General features: G+C 39.1%; 1 protein-coding gene across 2 annotated transcripts in view; it reads left to right on the top strand.

The window, feature by feature from the left end:
• The first annotated feature begins 1,445 nt into the window (after positions 1 to 1,445).
• LOC130911131 (contactin-5-like) overlaps positions 1,446 to 22,292 on the top strand; it is a 405,498-nt gene continuing 384,651 nt past the window's right edge. Inside the window, exons 1-2 of one of the 2 annotated variants that reach the window (XM_057828868.1) lie at positions 1,491 to 1,563; positions 1,627 to 1,717. The gene's annotated coding sequence lies outside the window, so the exon portion shown is untranslated. Of the gene's footprint in view, positions 1,718 to 22,292 lie in introns of both variants that reach the window. The other variant, XM_057828867.1, reaches the window with a different exon arrangement.

Genomic DNA, 22,292 nt, shown 5'->3' with positions numbered 1-22,292 from the left:
CGGTAATTATTTTTTAAAAAGTAATCACGTGAAAATATTTATCGCAATTAACGCATTCGCAGAACGAATCATTCACTCATTGCCGCAAACAGCCTACAATGGTGCCATTTTACTTATATACAGAGATAAGAGGCAGAGTGGAGTAGATACAAGCATTCATTGGGGCCGTGCTTTTAATTGGCAAAAGCTTTGTCATCTCTCCCACAGCAACTATAAATATTGTGGGAAGCGACGTGGGGAAGAATGACAGGAGTTGATCTTTTTCTTAACACCCTGTAGTGTATCCAACGCAGAGAAGATATAGCATTTGCAGCCACCACACACAGTCATGGTTGCGCCACTTCCCATCATGCATTCGGGCAGAACAGTTAAGTCGCTACAGTATTATTTACTGAAAACTCAACAAATACACTAGATGGCAATATGTAGTCACGATATACAAACTCACATTTATCCTTTAAGAATTACAAGTCTTTCTATCCATGGATCCCTTTCACAGAAAGAATGTTAATAATGTTAATGCCAAGTTGTGGGTTTATTGTTATAATAAACAAATACAGTAATTATGTACAGTATGTTGAATGTATACATCCGTCTTGTCTTATCTTTCCATTCCAACAATAATTTACAGAAAAATATGGCATATTTTAGAGATGGTTTGAATTGCGATTAATTACGATTAATTAATTTTTAAGCTGTGATTAACTCGATTAAAAATTTGAATCGTTTGACAGCCCTACTTAAATGTACACCTTATGCCTAATATATACATAACACAATAAAACAGCATTGTTGTGGAGCTCAAAATGTTGACTGGACAGTTATGGACTATGCACATTAAATCATTAGTAACATCAAATATTACACAATACACCAAAGTATATCAGTAGCCGTGTCCTAAAGTCTTTCTGGTAGTTTTAATATAATGAAAACCTGAAATTATGGCTTTTAGTTTTGGCCACCCCAAGATTTTAAGTGGCCCCATCTGGCCACCCCTATGAAAAATTTCTGGAGGCTCCACTGGGGGGACATTTCACGCGGGGGGGGGGGGGGGGGGGGTGTCATTTTTCGGCACAACACCTGCAAGAAATTCTAGCCACTTTCACCCGATTCTCCGTGTACAGGACAGGTTAAAAAAGACATTAAAAAAAAAAAAAAAAAAAAATGCAATTTGTGGGAACAATTAATAGTTTTGTGTGGTCTTGGCTATGCGGAGGTAAAAAATACTACATAAAATATCAAGTAAAATATGAAAATTAGCATTTTAAGATTTCAAATTTACTACATTAATATGTGCAGGCAGCCAGTCCTCATCTTCTATCCCTGGGGAGGAGGACCATCGTACTCCCACCCCCTGCCCTCCTTCTCCTCCTCCTCCTCCTCCTCCCCCTCCTCCTCAGTCAAGTCACTCAGCTGCCGGGATGCATGCAGTCCTGCAGAGGGACTCCAGCGGGCTACACAGGTGGAGGCTGACGGCCGTTCGGACTTGAACCGAACCACACAAGCAGGACCCAAAGTGGACGAGAGCTCATCTACTTCCTATTTTCTTCACTTCTTCTTCGGGTATGGATGTTAGCACCCACTGAGCGGCTTCTCGGACGTCTCGTGAGATTCCCTCTTCTGTAGCGTGGACGCTTCGAAGGCAGCGGCGGCAGAGATCCGCTCAAGGAGCCGACGAGCCCGGCGTGGAGAGGCGGACCATACCGCTGCATTCCTGGTGAGTAAAATGACATTCTAGTGTTTACTAGGTTGCAAAACGGTTATTTTTCTTTAAAAGCGGGCAGAAATAATGCGTTGCTGGTCGCATCATCACGTTGACATTTCCAATTATTGTGTTTTTTTATATGCTGCTGTTGTCTAAAGTTCATTGAACTTGCTTGTTATGGAAAGAATGACTGATATGTTCTATATTGCATCGAAAAGCCTGGATAAAGAGTCTATTATTATATTCCTGCTTAGTCATTAAATCCACATTTCCAAACAACTGCACACACAATGAATAGAGCTTTGGTTTGCAATTATTAAAGGTGATTCAACTAAATAGCTCTTCTTAAGGTTGTTTAAAAACGTGTTTTTGGAGGAGATTTTCTTTGAAATAACCTAAAATTTCATATCATGGCTTTTTTAGCCTTGACTTTCAAGAGTACGACTTGTGTTCCTGAAATGCGCATCCTTTCATGCTGTTGCACGTTATGTCAGATGCATATGATTTGAAAATATATTCATATATTTTTTAAGCCTCATGCACATAAAAAAACATTTTATTTTCTAAACCAACAGTATCACTTTACCACTTGACATTTTTCTTATTATCATTTGATGTGTTAGTCAATGCCAGCCATCTTTCAGTCCAGAGGTGGCAGCTATAATAAAAAGTTGATCAATGCCCAAAAAAGAAGTGTGTGTGTGTGTCCTTGTGTGTGCGCTTCCAGGAATTCATCCTGCTGTGTGGCTTTTCGTCATGTATTATGCAGCTCCATTCAGAAACATTTAACAAGTGCAAGCCAAAATTTTGAATAAAAGATTCAAGACTCTAGAAGGCTTTACACTAACATGCCAAGAAAACTGGTCCAAAACATTGGTTGGGATAAAATTCAAGGCAAAAAGGCTAATTGACTCACCAGCGTCATTAGATGGTCTCCGCGTTTTGAACTCGGTGTCTGACTGTCTGCCATTGACGCCGATAGATGTCCAATCCATTTGGACTGGGAGAGGCTGACAGCGAATGATTGCTGCAAGCCCTCCAATTTCAAATGGATTGGACGTCTATCACTGTCAATGGCTACCCATGGCTTAAATATGACATACCGTATTGGCCCGAATATAAGACGGTGTTTTTTGCATTGAAATAAGATTGAAAAAGAGGGGGTCGTTTTAGATTCGCGGTCTAGACATTATACCCAATCCCGACGCTAGATGACGCCAGATATCATTGAAGTGATGTTCTGTTATGGCAGATCTGAGCTACTCTCCCCATTCACGACGCTAGATGGCGCCAGATATCACTGAAGCGATGTTCTGTATGATAAATCTCAGCTACTCTCAAGTTTAACCAGTTTGCATTATATTATTGCAATGTTTTTCCTTATTCAGATTAGTTTCAAGACTACAGTTACGGTTAGACATCACATTGATGGTTAATGCAGTAATTAGGGCCCGAGCACCAACTGGTGCGAATGCCCTATTGTTCTGCAAAGGATTATTATTATTCTTTTTTCATGGCAAATGAAAATGGCCAATTCAGAGGTCTTAACATGCTCAAAACTCACCAAAATTTGAACAAACATGCGGCTTCGTGAAAATTTCGATAATTTGGCAACATTGTGAAAAAATGTCAAAAAATGGCTCAGTGGCGCCCCCTGGAATTTAAAAAAAAGGCCTCTCCATTTAGGTTTTTCAAACGTAGAGCGATGAAATTTGCGGAGATGATACCTTGTGCAAAAATGCTTCAAAAAGTCTCTTGCACCCATATTCCAAACCCAACAGGAAATCGGGTATTTTGGATTGAATGTTGAAAAACATGCCATTTTTGTCGAAAACCAAGGTGCACGTTTGAGACCATTGCGCCGAGGCAGTGAGTTGGATCCTCCTCAAAGTTGGTGACACTCTTCATGAGACATATGAGATGTTGAGTTATCAAAATGGTGAGTTTTCATTCACGGGCCAGACCTGGGAGGAGTACCAAAGTCGGGTTTATTTGGGGATTAGGGTGTAGGGTTAGGGCTTCTTCAGGGCAAATGAAAATAGCCAATTTGAAGTTCTGAACATGCTTAAAAACTCAACAAAATTTGTACATATCAAAATGGTGAGTTTTCATTCACGGGCCTGACCTGTGCGGGGTACCAAAGTTGGGCGCTTTTTGGTGTTCAGGGTTAGGGTTTAGGGTTAACGCTTAGGGTTAGGACTTCTTCATAGCAAATGAAAATGGTCAATTTATTTATTATTATTAGGTGGTTGTCAGTACTTTTTCATGGCAAATGAAATAGCCAATTTGAAGGTCTTACCATACCAAAAAAAACACCGAAAAGAAATTGGAGGAATCGGTAACGAAGCATTGAATGATCCAACTGGATTCAAAAAGCCTCACTCCAAATAGATATGTTTACACGTGGTAACAGGAAATACACCGGAAATATTTTTTGAAAAGCATAATAAACATATTTAACAGACATTTTGCATACACATATAATGTATTATTTTCTTGCTTTTTTTGACATTACATCAAAGAGTAAGCCAAATGTATTTAGCATCCCCAAAAAAATCACCGAAAAGAAATTGGATAAATCGATATGTTCCACGAGGGCCCGTTGAGTCCTGCTCGCAGGGCTAGTTGCAATTTTGTTGTTTTATCACAATATATTGGTTTATTTACATTTCAAAAACCAGAATTCATTTTCAAATGTGATTGCACTTTAGTTTACATATTTAAATGTTCAGATATTAAGATTTGAATGAGGCAAAATAACATGCTTTTTCTCTCAAATATGTTGTTACAATCATTTGTTTCAGATGAACTGTAATTATTTTCTGTATAAAAATTAATTTGGTGTTCAAAAAGTCTTTTTTTCAAACTTGAGTCTCGAAAAAGAGGGGGTCGTCTTATAATCAGGGCCGTCTGATATTCGGGCCAATACGGTACATTATATTGACGTGGGTCCTCAGACTAATTGAACATGACGCGTCGACCCCAGTGTCGCCTAAAATAAACTGAGCGAGAGATCCAACAGAAGGGTAGAGGAAAGAACTGCCTCGGCGAGACAATGGCACCCATGGGTGTCTGCTTGTCACTGACAAATGTGAGTAGAAACGGACATAAAAGTCTCCCGACCCAACAACCCAACACGTCCCCCAAGCTTGTAGTCTGCTTAGATGATGGCTGCTCTGTGATAAGTTGTCACACTCAACCTCTAAGGCAGTGGTGCTACAAATTTTTACAACAAGCACTACCTTGAACAGACTCTAATTAGCACCCATGTGGCTAACATTAGAATAATGTAACATTGTAGAATCTACTGTTTCTCAAAAATTAAGCTGTGGTTTTACTAGTATTACTTAAAAAAAAAAGTGTAAATGTATTTTTTTGTTTCATTATTGTACATTTTATGCAGTTTGAATTTTTTACGCTCCATGAAAAAAAAAAAAGGAAAATGACTCAATTAAAATTTATTGCACATAAAAGGTAAATACAAATTGGACTTTGAGTTCAGTTCTATTAGATGTAAAAAAACAGACAGCACTTAGTATTAATGAACTTCATGTGAAAGACGGTTGCACAAAGTATTTAAGTATGCAAATTGCGCACTTTTTTAGACCTCTGAAAATGGAGAAAATAATATTCAAACTAAAAAAATGACACTGCTTACAAGCGCAGCCATTGTGTTTGTTTTATACAGTTTCTGTACCTTTGCACTTTGATTGTCTCCCTTCTTTCACCGTCTGATTTTTTCCTTAAATAGTCAACATAATTCAGACTTTTTGTCAAATTTTGCGCAGCCTTAGTTTACAAGACTGGAAATTGGTCTCGCGATTGGCTGATGCTGAGCATGGAAGAAAAACAAACACATTTGCGACATGTAAATCTCCATTTGATCATTGAGAACGGTTTCAGAATTATTTACAAAAATATGTTTCTTTAATGTTTATTGAAATATTATGCCTGTTTCATGAATAATTAAAGTGCAAATCATACATTATGCACCTTTAAACAATATTCTTTGTACTGGAAAACATGTGATCAAGCATTGCCTATCCATTTACGGCAAATCTATTGTGCCGTGAATACAACTGAACTGATAAAAAGTAAAAAGTTATCTTAATATAACTGGAGTAAAAAAAAAAAAAGGTTTCGTAAGTCTGGATGAATAGCTATTGTGTAGTATGAAATATGTTGTCAAGGCTGTCACGAGTCTGCAAGTTTTTTATTTGCATGTTTTCGTTTCATTTCGTCATTTTCATTTGCATTCAACTCCGTGAATATCATGAGAAAACTATATTTTCAAAGTTAGCTTAAAATATAACTTTCTCCTCTTTAACTATGACTTAAATATATACATTAATTGTTATTTTCTTCTTGAGGATTAAGACTTTATTCTTCAAATATGACAGTTTTTGTTTTTGTAAGGATTATAACAATCATAAAGAAAAAAACATTTTTATAACATTTCAACTTTTTATCTTGAAAATACTCAACTTTTTAATTTCGTTAGTGTTTGAGGGGAAAAATATATGAGATAAATCAGGCGCCAAAATTTTATAATAAATGTCTACTACAAAGCAAGCACAATGTGACTCATTTATAATGACTTAGGTCGCAAATTACACTTGTGAAATTAGCATGTATGATTATCTTAGCTAAAATACAATGTGAAATAACACATTTGCTCTTAAAGATGACACTTCATTGTTGGCCTTACAATTGTTGTTTTAACGTGAACCTTCATTGAGTGACTGTGCAGCAGACATCCCCTCCAGGAACAATCTGACATCGTAATTGGTACGATTGCTTAGACGCCTGACGTTCACTATCCTCCCCCACATGTCACTTTCACCAATGACTCAGATTGGAACAGACAATCTCACAAGCAACGCTACTGTTGACTTGCAGCAACGTACCAGACACAAATAGGTCCTGATAATTACAATATAGCAGAGGTGGGTGGAAGTTACATATCTAAATTCTAACATTTCAGCTTGAAAGTTTGATATTTCAATTAGAGTTGTCCAATAATGATTTTTTAAAAAAGCAATATCCTATTATTGTCCAACTCCCAAAAACGGATAACCGATACCGATATATGCAGTGATGGACTTAACATGTTATGGCGAATTGGATTGTAATGGCTCACTGGATGCGTTGGTAATGATAAATGTAACAACTTGAAGGTTTTCCAAATAAACATTCTGTGTAAAATAAGAAAACACCTTCAACTGAAGTTATGGACAAAGTGCCTATATTGCACCACTGTATTTACAGTGGGGCAAATAAATGGTAAAGTATTTAGTCAACCACCAATTGTGCAAGTTCTCCTACTTGAAAAGATTAGAGAGGCCTGTAATTGTCAACATGGGTAAACCTCAACCATGAGAGACAGAATGTGGAAAAAAAAAACATAAAATCATATTGTTTGATTTTTAAAGAATTTATTTTCAAATTAGAGTGGAAAGTAAGTATTTGGTCACCTACAAACAAGCAAGATATCTGGCTGTCAAAGAGGTATAACTTCTTCTAACAAGGTCTAACTAGGTCTAACGAGGCTCCACTTGTTACCTGTATTAATGGAACCTGTTTTAACTCATTATCGGTATAAAAGACACCTGTCCACAATCTCAGTCAGTCACACTCCAAACTCCACCATGGCCAAGACCAAAGAGCTGTCGAAGGACACAAGAGACAAAATTGTAGAACTGCACCAGGCTTGAAAGACTGAATCTGCAACAGGTAAAACGCTTGGTGTAAAGAAATCAACTGTGGGAGCAATTATTAGAAAATGGAAGACATACAAGACCACTGATAATCTCCCTCGATCTGGGGCTCCATGCAAGAGCTCACCCCGTGGCATCAAAATGATAACAAGAACGGTGAGCAAAAATCCCATAATCACACAGGGGGACTTAGTGAATGACCTACAGAGAGCTGGGACCACAGTAACAAAGGCTACTATCAGTAACACAATGTGCCACCAGGGACTCAAATCCCGCACTGCCAGACGTGTCCCCCGGCTGAAGAAAGTACACGTCCAGGCCCGTCTGCGGTTCGCTAAGGAGCATTTGGATGATCCAGAAGAAGACTGGAAGACTGTGTTATGGTCAGATGAAACCAAAATATAACTTTTTGGTAGAAACACAGGTTCTCGTGTTTGGAGGAGAAAGAATATTGAATTGCATCCGAAGAACACCATACCCACTGTGAAGCATGGGGGTGGAAGCATCATGTTTTGGGGCTGTTTTTCTGCAAAGGGACCAGGATGACTGATCTGTGTAAAGGAAAGAATGAATGGGGCCATGTATTGAGAAATTTTGAGTGAAAATATACTTCCATCAGCAAGGGCATTGAAGATGAGACGTGGCTGGGTCTTTCAGCATGACAATGATCCCAAACACACAGCCAGGGCAACAAAGAAGTGGCTTCGTAAGAAGCATTTGAAGGTGAAGAGTTACAGAAAACGTTTGGCCTCCGTTATTGCCAAGATAGGGTACATAACAAAGTATTGAGATGAACTTTTGGTACTGACCAAATACCTTTTTTCCACCATGATTTCCAAATAAATTCTTTAAAAATCAAACAATGTGATTTTCAGTTTTTTTCTCCACATTCTGTCTCTCATGGTTGAGGTTTACCCATGTTGACAATTACAGGCCTCTCTAATATTTTGAAGTGGGAGAACCTGCACAATTAGTGGTCGACTAAATACTTATTTGCCCCACTGTATTGTTGAAATCTAAATAGTGCAAGCATGAGTTCGTTGGATCAAGTGCAAAGTGCAAATAAGGCACTTATTCTGTCCTCAATGTGTACAATAAAATAGACAGAGAGCGAACAAATCAGGCTCCAAAGAGAAATCAGACGTGGGAGTCAAGTTGAATTGGATTTACTGTGGTCCTCTTTCTCTTGACAGAGCAGTGATACGTTTTTTTTTTAAAACGAAAAACAAAACATTGTGACAATAATATGGACTCATGTCACAAATAAAGTACTGCATACACCATGTGTCAATTTGAATAGCAACTGGTAGTCCTGCTTGCAAGCAATAGGGGTGTGTGTGCGCGTGTGTGTTCGTGCGCGCGTGAATTTGTAAGGGGGGGTCGTTGTGTATTTTTGTGTATGTTGAACGTGATTTAACTGTAACGTGTACTATAGGCCCTTGTGCATTTTTGGCCCATATACAGTATGTATCTTTCTGAAAATACTGTCACAATAATTAACTTTTTGCCGATCTGTCTAATCACGTGGTCTCCGTTTTGCGCATGTACATCTAGAGTCCGCGGGTGAATGGACTGCATAAGAGACTTATGCATTGGGCATCACAAGCGCATCGGAGCTGCCCAGTGCACACGCAGAGCACATGGACCAAATGGAATTCCGGGGTAACACTGGCGGCGACGTTAGCTCGTCCATTTAGCTCTTTCTATTCGTAATGAGCTTGCGTTGATAATGAAAAAAAAAAAACGATATTAATATTATCCAAAATAATTTGTAAATGCTTTTATCAACTGTAGTTTCAATGAAAAGCAACAAAATTAATTGAATGGATGCCATTGATCATTGCTAGACCCTGTTTTGAAATGGAATGAACTAACGGTGTGACAAAATATAAAAATGGTGATATATCGTGATACTTTGTATCCTAAGAGGTTATCGATATGCTCCTGCCAAGAATCGAGATATCGTTTTAAAAAGGTGTCAATGTCTAAAAAAAATTAAAAAGGAACCAACAAGTTGCTCCCAAAATCTTCCACCATAATAGTGTCTCAGTTAACTCTGAGGTTGCGTTGACGGTGCTCTACGCCCAATCCATCTAGACTGGGAACGTTCGTTCATTCGAAACCAGAGCATTCACAGTCATTCTGTCCAATTTTCAGGGCATTTACAGGTCACTTGCTGTTCATTTTAACCCTTAGATGCATAAGTGGGTCAAAAATTACCCGGTGAGGTTGTTTTCTTGAAATATCTTTGGAATGAAAAATTGTTATCAATTCATATTCCAGGTATTCCTCAAAAAACATGTTTTTGATATAATGCCATTCAAATTTTTGATGAACCTTTTATAAATTTGAAGAAATGGTCATTTTTGTATGAATACCCTAAGCTTCCACAAGTGGGCCAAAAATGACCTACATGCATTTTCTATGGAATCCAATGGGAATCTTTCATTCTTATCAACTTTGGCTGTCAGGAATAAATTTACCGTGGACCACACAGACTAGGTATGTAAAAAGTGACATCCCTTAGGAAGATTATTTTACACAGCAAGAGCTGATGCGTGTACTGTAAGTATTATGTCCATGTAGTATTTTGTGTGTATTTCATGACTCTTTATTAGTATTTATCAACAAATTAACCTACTTCATAACTAGCTAGCTAACTAAGAATAGGTTCATACCGCAGGTCCTAAAGCACAATTCCGATTTTTTTGTCATATGTTTTTTTTTTTTTTTTTTTTTTGGGCGTACCCGTTCAGACTGCCTTTGTCCTTTGAGCCAGTTCAAGTATCACACATGCGCTCTAATTCGCAGTCCGAGATGCGCTGAGCAAACTGGCCCGCATGCACAGGAGCATTGAAACAGAGAGAAAACCGAGCATTGTCAGGCTTATTCTAAACCCATTTTATTTTTGTATGACTGTTGTCGAGCCCGCTCCTTCCCCAAAAGCCGCGTTCAAGCTAGGCGCTAACGCTAATGCACAGCTGCACCGCTACCGTAGCACCCTGTCTCTCTCGCTCTTTGCTGATGTTAATTGCTGCATGAATTCCAATTTGGGGGACTTGACAGTTCGGACCGCAGCCACATTCTGGAAAAATGTGGCCCGGTTGGGATTTTAGCCACATATGAAAGTGACCTGGATCGAATTTGAAAATGGTCCACTTTTATGCGACTTTTCCCTTTCAGTTGAGTCGGAAAAACACGAAAAAAATTGGATTTGTGCTAGATTTACAGCTGAAATGGTCCTACAGATGTTGGATGATGAAGAGGCAGTAACGGGGTTGGACTCAAGTGTCCGAAATTTCTGATGATGAAGACCCAGACTATTGTCCATTTGGCAGTGGCAGTTGTCCACCTGGAAATCCAACTAAACAGGATCAATCTGACTCATAAGATTCCACTTAAATGTCCTCTGAAGAAAAAAAGTGTCCAAATCATGGCCAATAGAATGAGTTGGTAGGGCTCTTACTAGAGAATTACCTCCCACCCAGGGCAGAGCCACAATATTCTCAGAAATCGGTCAGTGCCTCCAGAAGGGCTCAGCACCGCTGTCTCACCAAAAAGTTGCATGGGAGCTCTTCATCATTGATGATAAAATACAAGGAAGGATGAAGTCTACTGCTGTTCTGTTTTTTTATTTTATTTTTTTGTTTTCCAAAAAATGTTCATTGAATCATAAAGGTATTTCAAGCATGAAATCATACTTGTGTGGCCCTAAATTTTATACTAATTAATATACAAGTGATTATTCTTCACCAAAATGGCATAAAAAGATATTGGTTATAATATGGGTCATTTTTGAAGAAGAGTGCAGGGTCCAGTAACTTGTGCAACTAAGGGTTAAGGCATTTACGGGTCATTTCCTCTTGAGTTTGAGTCACTGCCTATTCATTTGAGTGTTTGCCAGGTCACTTCCTGTTCTGTAAGTCGAACAAACAGGAAGTGACCCATGAAATACCCCAAAATCAATAGGAAAATGACCTTAAATGGCTCAAAATTACCTCATTGCCTGGCGTATGCTGTCACTGATGGCCATAGATGTTCAGTCCGTTTGAAGTGGGGGGGATGGCAGCGAATGAACGGTGTTCATTCGCTGCCACCCTCCTAGTTCAAACGGATTGGACGTCTACTAGTGGTAAACTCATTCCAATACACGGCAGAAGCTTGTATTTCTTTTTATTAGTTGTGTGTAGAATATCCTCGAATAAATTCCTGAGCAATGTATCGATAATCGTTGTCTCGCCATATCGTCAGATCATCGTTATCGTGAGCCTTTTATCGCAAATCGTATCGTATCGTGAGGTACCAAGAGGTTCCCACTCCTAGAATGAACGTCTATCACCATCAATGGCACCGAGACATGATCAGTGGCTTGACATTCTCCGGTTTTAAAGCCTTCCGATTTTAAAGCCTTCCTATATCTACTTCAGGGCTGCCATGATTAATCGACAACTAGTCAATTCAACGTTTTTGAATGTTGATTAATCATTTAGAGACATTGTTCATCTAAAAGTACTTCAAACCCTCTTTTTTTCCTTTTAATAGTAAATTCTTTCCTGTATTTATTTCTAAAAAATTATTTATTTAAATTAAATTGTTTATTTAATGATTTAGTTAAAAAGGAATTATAAAAAAAGGGAGAAAACAGTAAATATATATATTTTTTATGTATTCATTTATTTATTTTTATTTTTTTATTTGTATATAAAAAGCACAAAAAAACCCATGAAAAAACAGTGAAGCTTTGATTTCTGTAGTCCTCAATGAAAATAGATGATTGTCTTAGTAATAATTCAAAATTAGATATTTACAAACATTAGCTTTTACTCTGGAAAACAATGATAGTCATATTATTTCAATATTCAATTCAATTACAATATTCAAAGTCTAACTTTTCACACCGCATAGTTTTTGGTTCAAATGGAATTTACAATTTCTAGCTACCTTTAGCCAAGAGTAATAAAATATTAGATAACATGTGACTTCAGTACAAGCCGATTACTCCACAAATCGCAAAAATAATCTGCAACTATTCGAGTATCAAAACATTTTGTAGCTGCCGTAATCCAACCCCCCCATTCCAGTACTTCCAGAGAAACAACCGCTTTTTCTATAATGGCAACTGTTATATTTTTACAAGATGCAGTGTCTTGTCAGAAAGAGCAAGGATCCAGAACAGAATCAAATTAAAGGCCAAAACGGAGAAAACAACCAAGCTAATCGGGCCGCGCATTCCATCAGTTTGTGTTAGCGTTGCAGAGTGTCCACTGACTCGCCAAAGAACAAATTACGGTAGACACATCACTTACTCAAGGCTATGCACCACAATGAGTTTGGGCTCAAAAATCCAACGGACCTCTTCGAATCATTTATTCATTTTGAACCGCCTCCCTGGGTGTTCTCATGGCTGAAAACTCACTACAGGGGGTCAATTATTTGTGAAAATTCACTTTTGGCAGTCAGCCTCAGTATCTAAATACGTGCAACACTTCAAACTTTGACTTCAAAATTGAGCTGAGAATTGGGTCAAAGTTGAAGCCATGTTGGGGTCATGACCTCCTCGTAATGTTATCTAAATTTTCCAAATTCCGTTACCTATAGCTAATGGTAATGGTGCACAGATACCAATACCAGTATCGGTGGGGGGGTGTTGAAGTGAGCTAAGCTAAGTGGCCAAATTGGGTATAGATGTGTGTAGGTGTCTGTTTCAAAAGTGGTGTTGAAGTGAGCTAAGCTAAGTGGCTAAATTGGGTATGGATGTATGTAGGTGTGTGTGTGTCTGAGAGAAATAGTCACTAGTGCGCTGCTATAAAGATGAAGTTGAGTTATGTTGCTGCTGGTGCACAGAGAGGGAGGCTGATAGAAAGACAGGATGCTGTGGTCAATTATTATTATTACTTATAATCAGGGGTGAAAGTGGCTAGAATTTCTTGCTGGAACTCCCCGATGTGAAGGTCGCCACGGAGCCAGAAATGTTGTATGTTTATTTATTTATTTACTTATTTTCATTTTTAAGGGGGGAGGGGTCAAACCGCCTAACACTACTGAAATGCAAAGACAACTGTTTTGGCACAGTTACAGTGGGGAGAACAAGTATTTGATACACTGCCGATTTTGCTGGTTGTCCCACTTGCAAAGCATGTAGGGGTCTGTAATTTGTATCATAAGTTCTCTTCAACTGTGAGGGACGGAATCTAATACAAAAAAAAAACAGAAAATCACGTTGTATGATTTTTAAATAATAAATTTGCATTTAATTGCATGAAATAAGTATTTGATACATCACAAAAATCGAACTTAACATTTGGTATAGAAACCTTTGTTTGCTATTACAGATACCAAACATTTCCTGTAGTCCTTGAAAAGGTTTGCACACACTGCAGCAGGGATTTTGGCCCACTCCTCCATGCAGATCTTCTTCAGAGCCTTCAGGTTTCGGGGCTGCTGCCGGGCAACACGAACTTTCAGCTCCCTCCATAGATTTTCTATCGGGTTCAGATCTGGTGACTGGCTAGGCCACTCCAGGACCTTAAGATGCTTCTTACGGAGCCACTCTTTAGTTGCCTTGGCTGTGTGCTTTGGGTCGTTGTCATGCTGGAAGACCCAGCCACGACCCATCTTCAGGGCTCTCACTGAAGGAAGGAGGTTGTCAGCCAAGATCTGGCGATACATAGCCGCATCCACCCTCCCCTCAGTACGGTGAGTCGTCCTGTACCCTTGGCAGAGAATCAGCCCCAAAAAATGATGTTTCTTCCTCCATGTTTCACGGTTGGGATGGTGTTCTTGGGGTTGTACTCATCCTTCTTTTTCCTCCAAACATGACGAGCCGAGTTTAGACCAAAAAGTTCAATTTTGGTCTCATCCGACCACATGACCTTCTCCCATTGCTCCTCTGGATCATCCAGATGGTAAGTGGCAAAAACTTCAGACGTGTCTGGACATGGACTGGCTTCAGCAGCGGGACGTTGCGTGCGCTGTAGGATTTTAATCCATGACGGCGTAATGTGTTTCCAATGGTTTTCTTCGAGACTGTGGTTCCAGCTCTCTTCAGGTCATTGACCAGGTCCTGCTGTGTAGTTCTGGGCTGATCCCTCACCTTCCTCATGATCAGTGATGCCCCACGAGGTGAGATCTTGCATGGAGCCCCAGAACGAGGCAGGCTGACCGTCAACTTGAACTTCTTCCATTTTCTAATAATCGCTCCAACAGTTGTTACCTTCTCACCAAGCTGCTTGCTTATTTTCCTGTAGCCCATCCCAGCCTTGTGCAGGTCTATTATTTTATCCCTGATGTCCTTACACAATTCTTTGGTCTTGGCTATTGTGGAGAGGTTGGAGTTTGTTTGTTTGAGCATGTGAGCAGGTGTCTTTTATACAGGTAACAAGTTCAAACAGGTGCAGTTACTTCCAGTAATGAGTGGAGAACAGGAGGGGTTCTTAAAAAAGAACTAAGAGCCGAAATATTAACTAGTTGGTAATGTATCAAATACTTATTTCATGCAGTTAAATACAAATTTATTATTTAAAAATTATACAATGTGATTTTCTGGATTTTTGTATTAGATTCCGTCCCTCACAGTTGAAGAGAACTTATGATACAAATTACAGACCTCTACATGGCTTGCAAGTGGGAAAACCAGCAAAATCGGCAGTGTTTCAAATACTTGTTCTCGCCACTGTATTTCTATAACACATACAAAAACTGATTTTCATTCAAAATTGTATTTTTTTCAATGATTTGCAAAATAAAAGTTAACAAAAAAGGCAAAACCCCAACCTCCATCTCCTAATTTTTATTTTCCCTCATTTCCTCGCATACTATTTATTATTTTTTTTAATAATAAATATATAAGTAACATATGTTCAGAAAAATAAGTACAAATGACTTATATTATGCAATTATGAAATGGAATATATTTTGAAGATCGCACAAACATTGACTTTTTTAAATCTTAAGGAAATGAATACGTAGCCTAACATAAATGAATAAATATAAGTCCAAAGTGTACATTAACAGCTAAGATGTTCTGAACCTCCGCATCAGAGCAAATAAAACTAAATATGATAAATAAGCCTCCTTAACTCTTTCCCTGCTCTTAAAGATTTGACCCATTTTCCGTTGCATTGCCCTTTTTTTGTCGCGTCAATTCAACAAACTTTTTTTTTTTTTTTTTTTTTTTTTTTTTTGCTGTTCCAGAAAACATGCACATTTGAACCATTCAGAGCTGACTATCTCTGCTGATCACATGTCACTATGTCAGCCAATTGAACGGATAAATCAGTCCAGGGGTTTTGCTTCGCTGCCTGCATTCCCACACTGACGTGACTAATCATCGTCAGACTCAGATAACTGCAGCAGCTGGGGAAACCCCCATGCCGTCCGTGGATTAAAATAAATAATAAATATCGGTGGAAACGGATTACGCTACACAAGCACTTTATTATGCTTGTTGTTAACACTTGTGTATGTAAATCTGAGGTTGGTAGATTGTTTTCTTCTTAGAGATGAAATGCATGTTTTGCAGCTTAGCATTTTTTTTCTACATAGCATTTTGACAGTTGCCGTCATATTTTCGGAATCAAAGCACCGTGTACCAGAACAGCATTCTGGCCCTGAATCTTATACCGGAACTGCGCTCCTGACCGTTCTGGCCCACTTTCACCCCTGCTTATAATTACATGAAAGCTGCACTGTGTGGCCTTTGAGAGACAAAACTCAGGGTTTAAAAAAGTTTATTCAGTTCATTCAGAGTTTATTATTGTTAATGTATTTTGACTTTTTTACTGTTGGGCTAGTACAATACATGTTTTAATTTCACGAAGTAAGCACTATTTTGGCCTTTAATAGCCAGAGGTTTATTCAACTATTGTCACCCATACAAGGTATGGAATAAAAAGTTCTCCTGGATTCACTTTGTATTAGAATTTTTCCTGTTTCACAAAGCCATGATAGCAATGATTTCACATCCAAGTATTTAGCTCTTCATATACTTACAGTGTATATATATAAACATACAGTATATATATTTCAAACGGAGTGCTATGGTATCGGCCGATATTGGTATCAGGGCCAAAAAATGGCATCGGTGCAACACTTCTTGCAACACAAATGCGTGTATGTCGATGGCTGATGTAATTAACACTAGCAACATGGCTTCAGAGTGCAACCTCACTTTTGATGCCTTTTGTTGGTTCTTAATTTATCTGTTGAACTGCGATGAGAGTTTTAGGGTGTGCCTATCTGTTTGGAGGACTCATTACCGTTAATTAAGCTCTTCTTTCATCAGCTTCTCTTTCTGTCATCTTCACTGTGTGAACCCGCGTATCGAGTCATCTACAAAAACATCCGCACGATCCCTTTGTTTCTGCGCCAATGAGTTGAAGGTTGCTTGTTGAAATAACAGTCTCAAAGTTGCATTTAAAGAGCAGATGGAGAGTTTGTCGGATTTCATTGTAATTTGAAATTTTTAAACTTTGGTTCGGCGAAACGAGTATGTCATTTCTAACACGTAACTGCGAGAAGCATTTACGTTTTTTTTTTAGTTTTTTAGCACTCCGTCAATATTGTCTTCCCAAACCTGGAAGTGTGATGTCATCTACAGAAGGCAACATGACGGACTTTATTCATAGCAGCACCAGCAATAGGGATATTTCCAGCGAAAGTACCCGTTCAATATCGCTTTTTCGCGCTCACAGGAAAGATTATCAACAATTCATCGGCATGTTTGAACCTGAGGCGTCAGATGACGATTTACTCGCCACAGCAGACGGTGGTGATGACGTTGACTCCACTCATTCTGTGATACAATTGTCAATAATTGCAAAAACAGATAAGTATGTATTTATCTCGTAAAAAATGTATCAAATCACGTGAATAGACGACCTTTCAGCTGTCCTATTTACTTATTACAGGCCAGCAACCATAATAACAACAACAAAAAAAACATTTTGCACTTCAACAAACAGGCAGTAGGATTTTCCCTCCTATATCAAGAGAATTGCATCAAATTTTAGAATTAGAAAAGCCAGTAAGGGTCTACTTACGTCTTTGAAAAACCAAGGTTTTATTCTCCTATGCTTTTAAAGCCGTCGTCGCTGAAATGTTGAAAACAAAGAAGCGATCTAGACAACAAGGAGAAGTTCTTCCGCTTGACTCTCACAAAAGATCCAAATCCTTGCAGAAGAAATTTTTTTGGTCCACTGCTAGAGTATCGAGCCTCCATGTGAGCAATTTATCACTACACATTGAGATGGCATGATGAATCTCGCTAGTAAAATCTAGAAAATCTTTGCTGTATATGGCGAGGATAGTGTAGTGCTATACTTCTGTATTGGAATGCTGGAAAGGTCTTCTGTAAATGATGTCATCAGGTAGCGGCCAACAGTGAGGCGCATCCCTGGTAGCAAAGGTGTTGCTATAGCAGTAACTCAAAAACTATGCAGTCAGTTCAATTTTTTTATTATAATATGAGTTTGACACAGCAAATTATGTATTCAATGCAATAAAACCGAGTAAAACGATCAAGGATTGAACTCTTCACCTGCCCTTTAAATTCACTAGGCAGGGATCCCTCGTTTTTTGCTGTTAATGGGGACCAGAACCCGCCGCGATAAGTGAAAAACCGTGAAGTAGCGCCACAACCCCCCAAAAAAAAAGTTGTTTTATTTTTTATTTTTTTTGTGTGTATACAATGTATGTATTCAGATTTGTAAGTATGTACACTACAGTTCAAAAGTTTGGGGTCCCAAATTTTTGAACGGTAGTGTATTTTAATACATGGTTGTTAAGCACTTCAAATATAATAATTATGATCAGTTTTAAACATGTTACTGTCCCACCGAATTACTTTTCGACAAGAATAAGATAGAAAAATACTTGTCCTTATTTACCCTTTAACAACGGATGTGTCGGCAGTGACACATGCGTACTCTGAACTACCGTGACTCAAACAGTTTGTGCTTTTGAAAAAATTTCAACGGTTCCTGAAAGCTGATAGAGCAAAGTAAAAATGGGGGTCATTGCTGTAATCCCACTCTCCTAAAGCCAGGAAACCAGCAAATCAGCTCCTCTACTGTCTGTCGTGCTGGCAGGGGCGCATTTACGCATGCGATCCGTTGAGCTACCACGATAGACACACAGAAGAAGAGAAGTCAGGAGAGCGGTAAAAACAGCGAAGAATGACAGGTTTTATTTTTTTTTTTGCGATGAAATGCCAGCAAGATGGTCATCCCGGACAATAAAACCTCCACAGAGGTTTAGAGAAGAGTTTGGGAGAGATGGCGCAATGGGAGGAGCAACTTTATCGATTGTTTCTCTGTAGTTGAACTTCTCTGTCCTTTTCTCAAGCTCATTTTTACTTTGTGCACAGTACTTTATGTATAAAGCATGTTTGTATTGTGTGTTGATGTACAATAAATGTGCGCATGGCAATCTACTTGGTATGATGCATGCCTCGTTGGCTTAGCAACCATATTTGAGCAGTGTAACATTGTCAAGGTCTTGTTTCAAAGTACATATAAAATTATTATGTTCATATATGTGCAGTAACCCATACATTGTTGGTACGAGAGGAGTTAAAAAAAATCGATTATTACATGCATCGTGATTCGACATGTGACGATTCGATTACGATTTATAAAGGTTAAAAACAATGGTTTTCCCACATAACTTTATGACAGCCGCCCGTTGCGGAACGAAATTTTATGACACTTCTACCGCCCAAACACCTTTAACGGACACATGCACAATGTTATAATGGATGCTGCCTGTAACTGAGTGAGAGATTTACTCCTTTTCAAAAGACTGGTGAATACATTTGTGTATGAGACAGGCAGGCAAAGAAACGCGACCGCACAGTCATTTTTTAGAGCGAGAGGGGAAGAGAGATAGTTCGTTGCTCATTGTCTTTCAGATGTCTAGCTGTAGTTTCAAGTCATGTCAATTGAAAAATGTCCCGAGTGTGTCGCTAAGACCTGTGTGCGTCCATAAGCAGTGAGTACACGAACCCTCTTGTACTGTTTAGCCTTTATTGTTGTTGTTTTTGAGGTTTTAATAGTTAGCGCCGAGCGCTAAACTAATTAACTAATTCGCTAACGTGTATTTCATATGCAAAACGTGTAAAACCATGGTTAAGTACACCGGTAACTCTACAAACATGCAAAATAGTACAGAAATCTGTAAAAACAAAGTATAGTGGTTAAAAAAATGTCTTATTTCTAGAGACACTGTGTTTCCAGAAAATGTGGAATTCATTCCACCTGTGTAAGTTTTATTGTATTGTTGAGTGAAATAAGTACTCCCTTTAAAATGATTAATGTTTTTGCACTTTCTTGTAAAGATAAATAAATTAAAAAGCAGCTGAAGGGCAGTTTTTGTTGTATGGGCATGTTTCCATCGGTCCTGTTGAGTCATTAGGGTATTTTAAATAGATAATGGACAAAAGTTTGTTTGTCTACTTTATTAATTAGTAATGGACGATGCATCGATAATCGTGATAATCGGGATTACGTGATCATCGTCAAAACCGTGATCATCGTTCAAGAATCGAATCGTACCCCCCTGAATCGTAATCGAATTGAATCGTGGGATGCCTAAGATGGCACACCCCTAGTTGGTACTAGAGATGTCCCGATCCGATATTTGGATCGGATCGGACGCCGATATGGGCAAAAAAATGCGCATCGGTATCTGATCGGCCGACACGGAAAAAGTCCGATCCAGACTTCCGATCCAGTCTTTTTGAAAGTCCGGTCCGCGTTTTCCAGCGCACCGAGTAACATAATCCATTCCAGTTTTTGCTTCGGTTTCCCTAAAATCCGGTCCGCATTTTACGGCACACCTTCAACACACTACATTACCGTCTCCCAATTTACCGAGAGACTTTATCGGTAAAAATGTCAGCTGTGTGGGATCATTTCACCTGAAAGGACAACAAAGACGAAGAGGCAGAGTGCAACATATGCCACAATAAAGTCAAGCGTGGTGGTAAAGCTGTAAGAAGTTTTAATACAACTAACCTAATCAAGCATTTAGCGAAATACCACCACAAACAATATGAGGAGTATGTTAAGAAAACCGAAGACAAAAAAAAAAGGTCCTACGCAACTAATACTGGCAGAAACGTTTGCTATGCGGGACAAACTGGCACTCGACAGTCCCAAAGCCCAGGGAATAACCAGAGTCATTGCCGAAGAATTCATTGTGGATGACGAGCCATTATCTCTCGTGAGTAAAGACGCACCATCCAACACTTAGAACCATGGTACAACATGCCCAGCCGTCATTACATCACTGAGCGATTCGGCCGTGGAAGATTCGAGAACGATTCACAAACATCCAAATTTTTTGTGAATCGTTCTCGAATCACAAACATCCAAATTTTTTGTGAATCATTCTCGAATCTTCCACGGCCGAATCGCGAATAATCTCAGAATCGGAAATTTCGCACGCCTCTAGTTGTCGCCATTTTAGAAAATTGGGAGTAAAGGGTCACACGGGGTAATGTTGCTTAGATTGCTGCTGCCTTTTCGTGGGTAAATGACGAGTAGCATTTAGGGCGTAAGATACTTCATATTCTGGTCGCAGTACTGCTGACCAATTTATTAAGTCTATGTGTGGGCCAGACGTTATTGATTTTATGACAGACGCTGGGGACCGGATGAAATTTGACAACGGGCCACATTTAGACCCCGGGCCGGACTTTGGACAGTATGTGCTATCCAAAGCCATCCTTATCAATATAGAGAGTTTGTCTGTGATCAACGTGGTAACGATTGCTAGCTTGAAGAAAGTGGCGGGTTTTTTTTTCCCCCCAGAGGGCAGCTCATGGCTATTCTGCATGCGAGTAAAACATCTTATCTCATGCAAATGGCATGTTGACTTTTGGTTTTTGTAATTATGATATATTTATGTATTTTTATCGTGCTGAAGACAGATTTATGAGACAAAGGTAGTTTCGGAGGAGTCAGGGTCTAAAGGCGAAACCTGCTGCCTCGCTGATAGTTCAAAAGCAAACGATTAGCAGAAATGAGCCAGATACTTTTTGACATTTGAAAGTGCAAAGAATTTGATGCCTTGATGTCGCAAACAAAGGCGTGTGTGGGAATGAGATAACAACAACTAAATAAAGCTCGGGAGTTCAGGCATGACTTGCACGTTTCATGCATAAACTTCAGCTGAACTCATCACTACACCTTTCTGCACTTTCCCTTTGGCTGACTGCTTTGGGGGACAGGTGGGTCACATTTGTTTGTGTGGTTTTGTCTGGGTGTTTATATGGGTGTGTGTGCGCAGCTGTGATGTCGACATCCTTGCTGCTATCGGCTGGTTCACCCTGCTTATTATTAATGTTTAGACATGATTTGCTCCACAGAGGCGAGATACAGTGGGGCAAATAAGTATTTCGTCAACCACTAATTGTGCAAGTTCTCCCACTTGAAAATATTAGCGAGGCCTGTAATTGTCAACATGGGTAAACCTCAACCATGAGAGACAGAATGTGGAAAAAAAACCAGAAAATCACATTGTTTGATTTTTAAAGAATTTATTTGCAAATCATGGTGGAAAATAAGTATTTGCTCAATACCAAAAGTTGATCTCTGTACTTGGTATGTACCCTTTGTCGGCAATAACGGAGGCCAAGTGTTTTCTGTAACTCTTCACAAGATTTTTACACATGGTTGCTGGTATCTTGGCCCATTCCTTTTTCTGCCGGAAAGCCAATATCTCCAGCCTGCTACCAACGACGCATTACTCCATGCACATCAGGAGAGTTTGTGGCTGCTTTTGGAGACTTACAGCAGCATCCTGGCGCCGTGCTGCCTTCTCCTCTTTGCTCTGACAGTCTTCTCTCCATTTTCCATTCCACTTGCACT

The sequence above is a fragment of the Corythoichthys intestinalis genome, unplaced genomic scaffold, assembly GCF_030265065.1.
Source record: "Corythoichthys intestinalis isolate RoL2023-P3 unplaced genomic scaffold, ASM3026506v1 HiC_scaffold_23, whole genome shotgun sequence".
NCBI lineage: Eukaryota > Metazoa > Chordata > Actinopteri > Syngnathiformes > Syngnathidae > Corythoichthys > Corythoichthys intestinalis.
The sequence above is the reverse complement of the archived record's forward strand: the minus strand, read 5'-3'. Positions and strand labels throughout refer to the sequence as shown.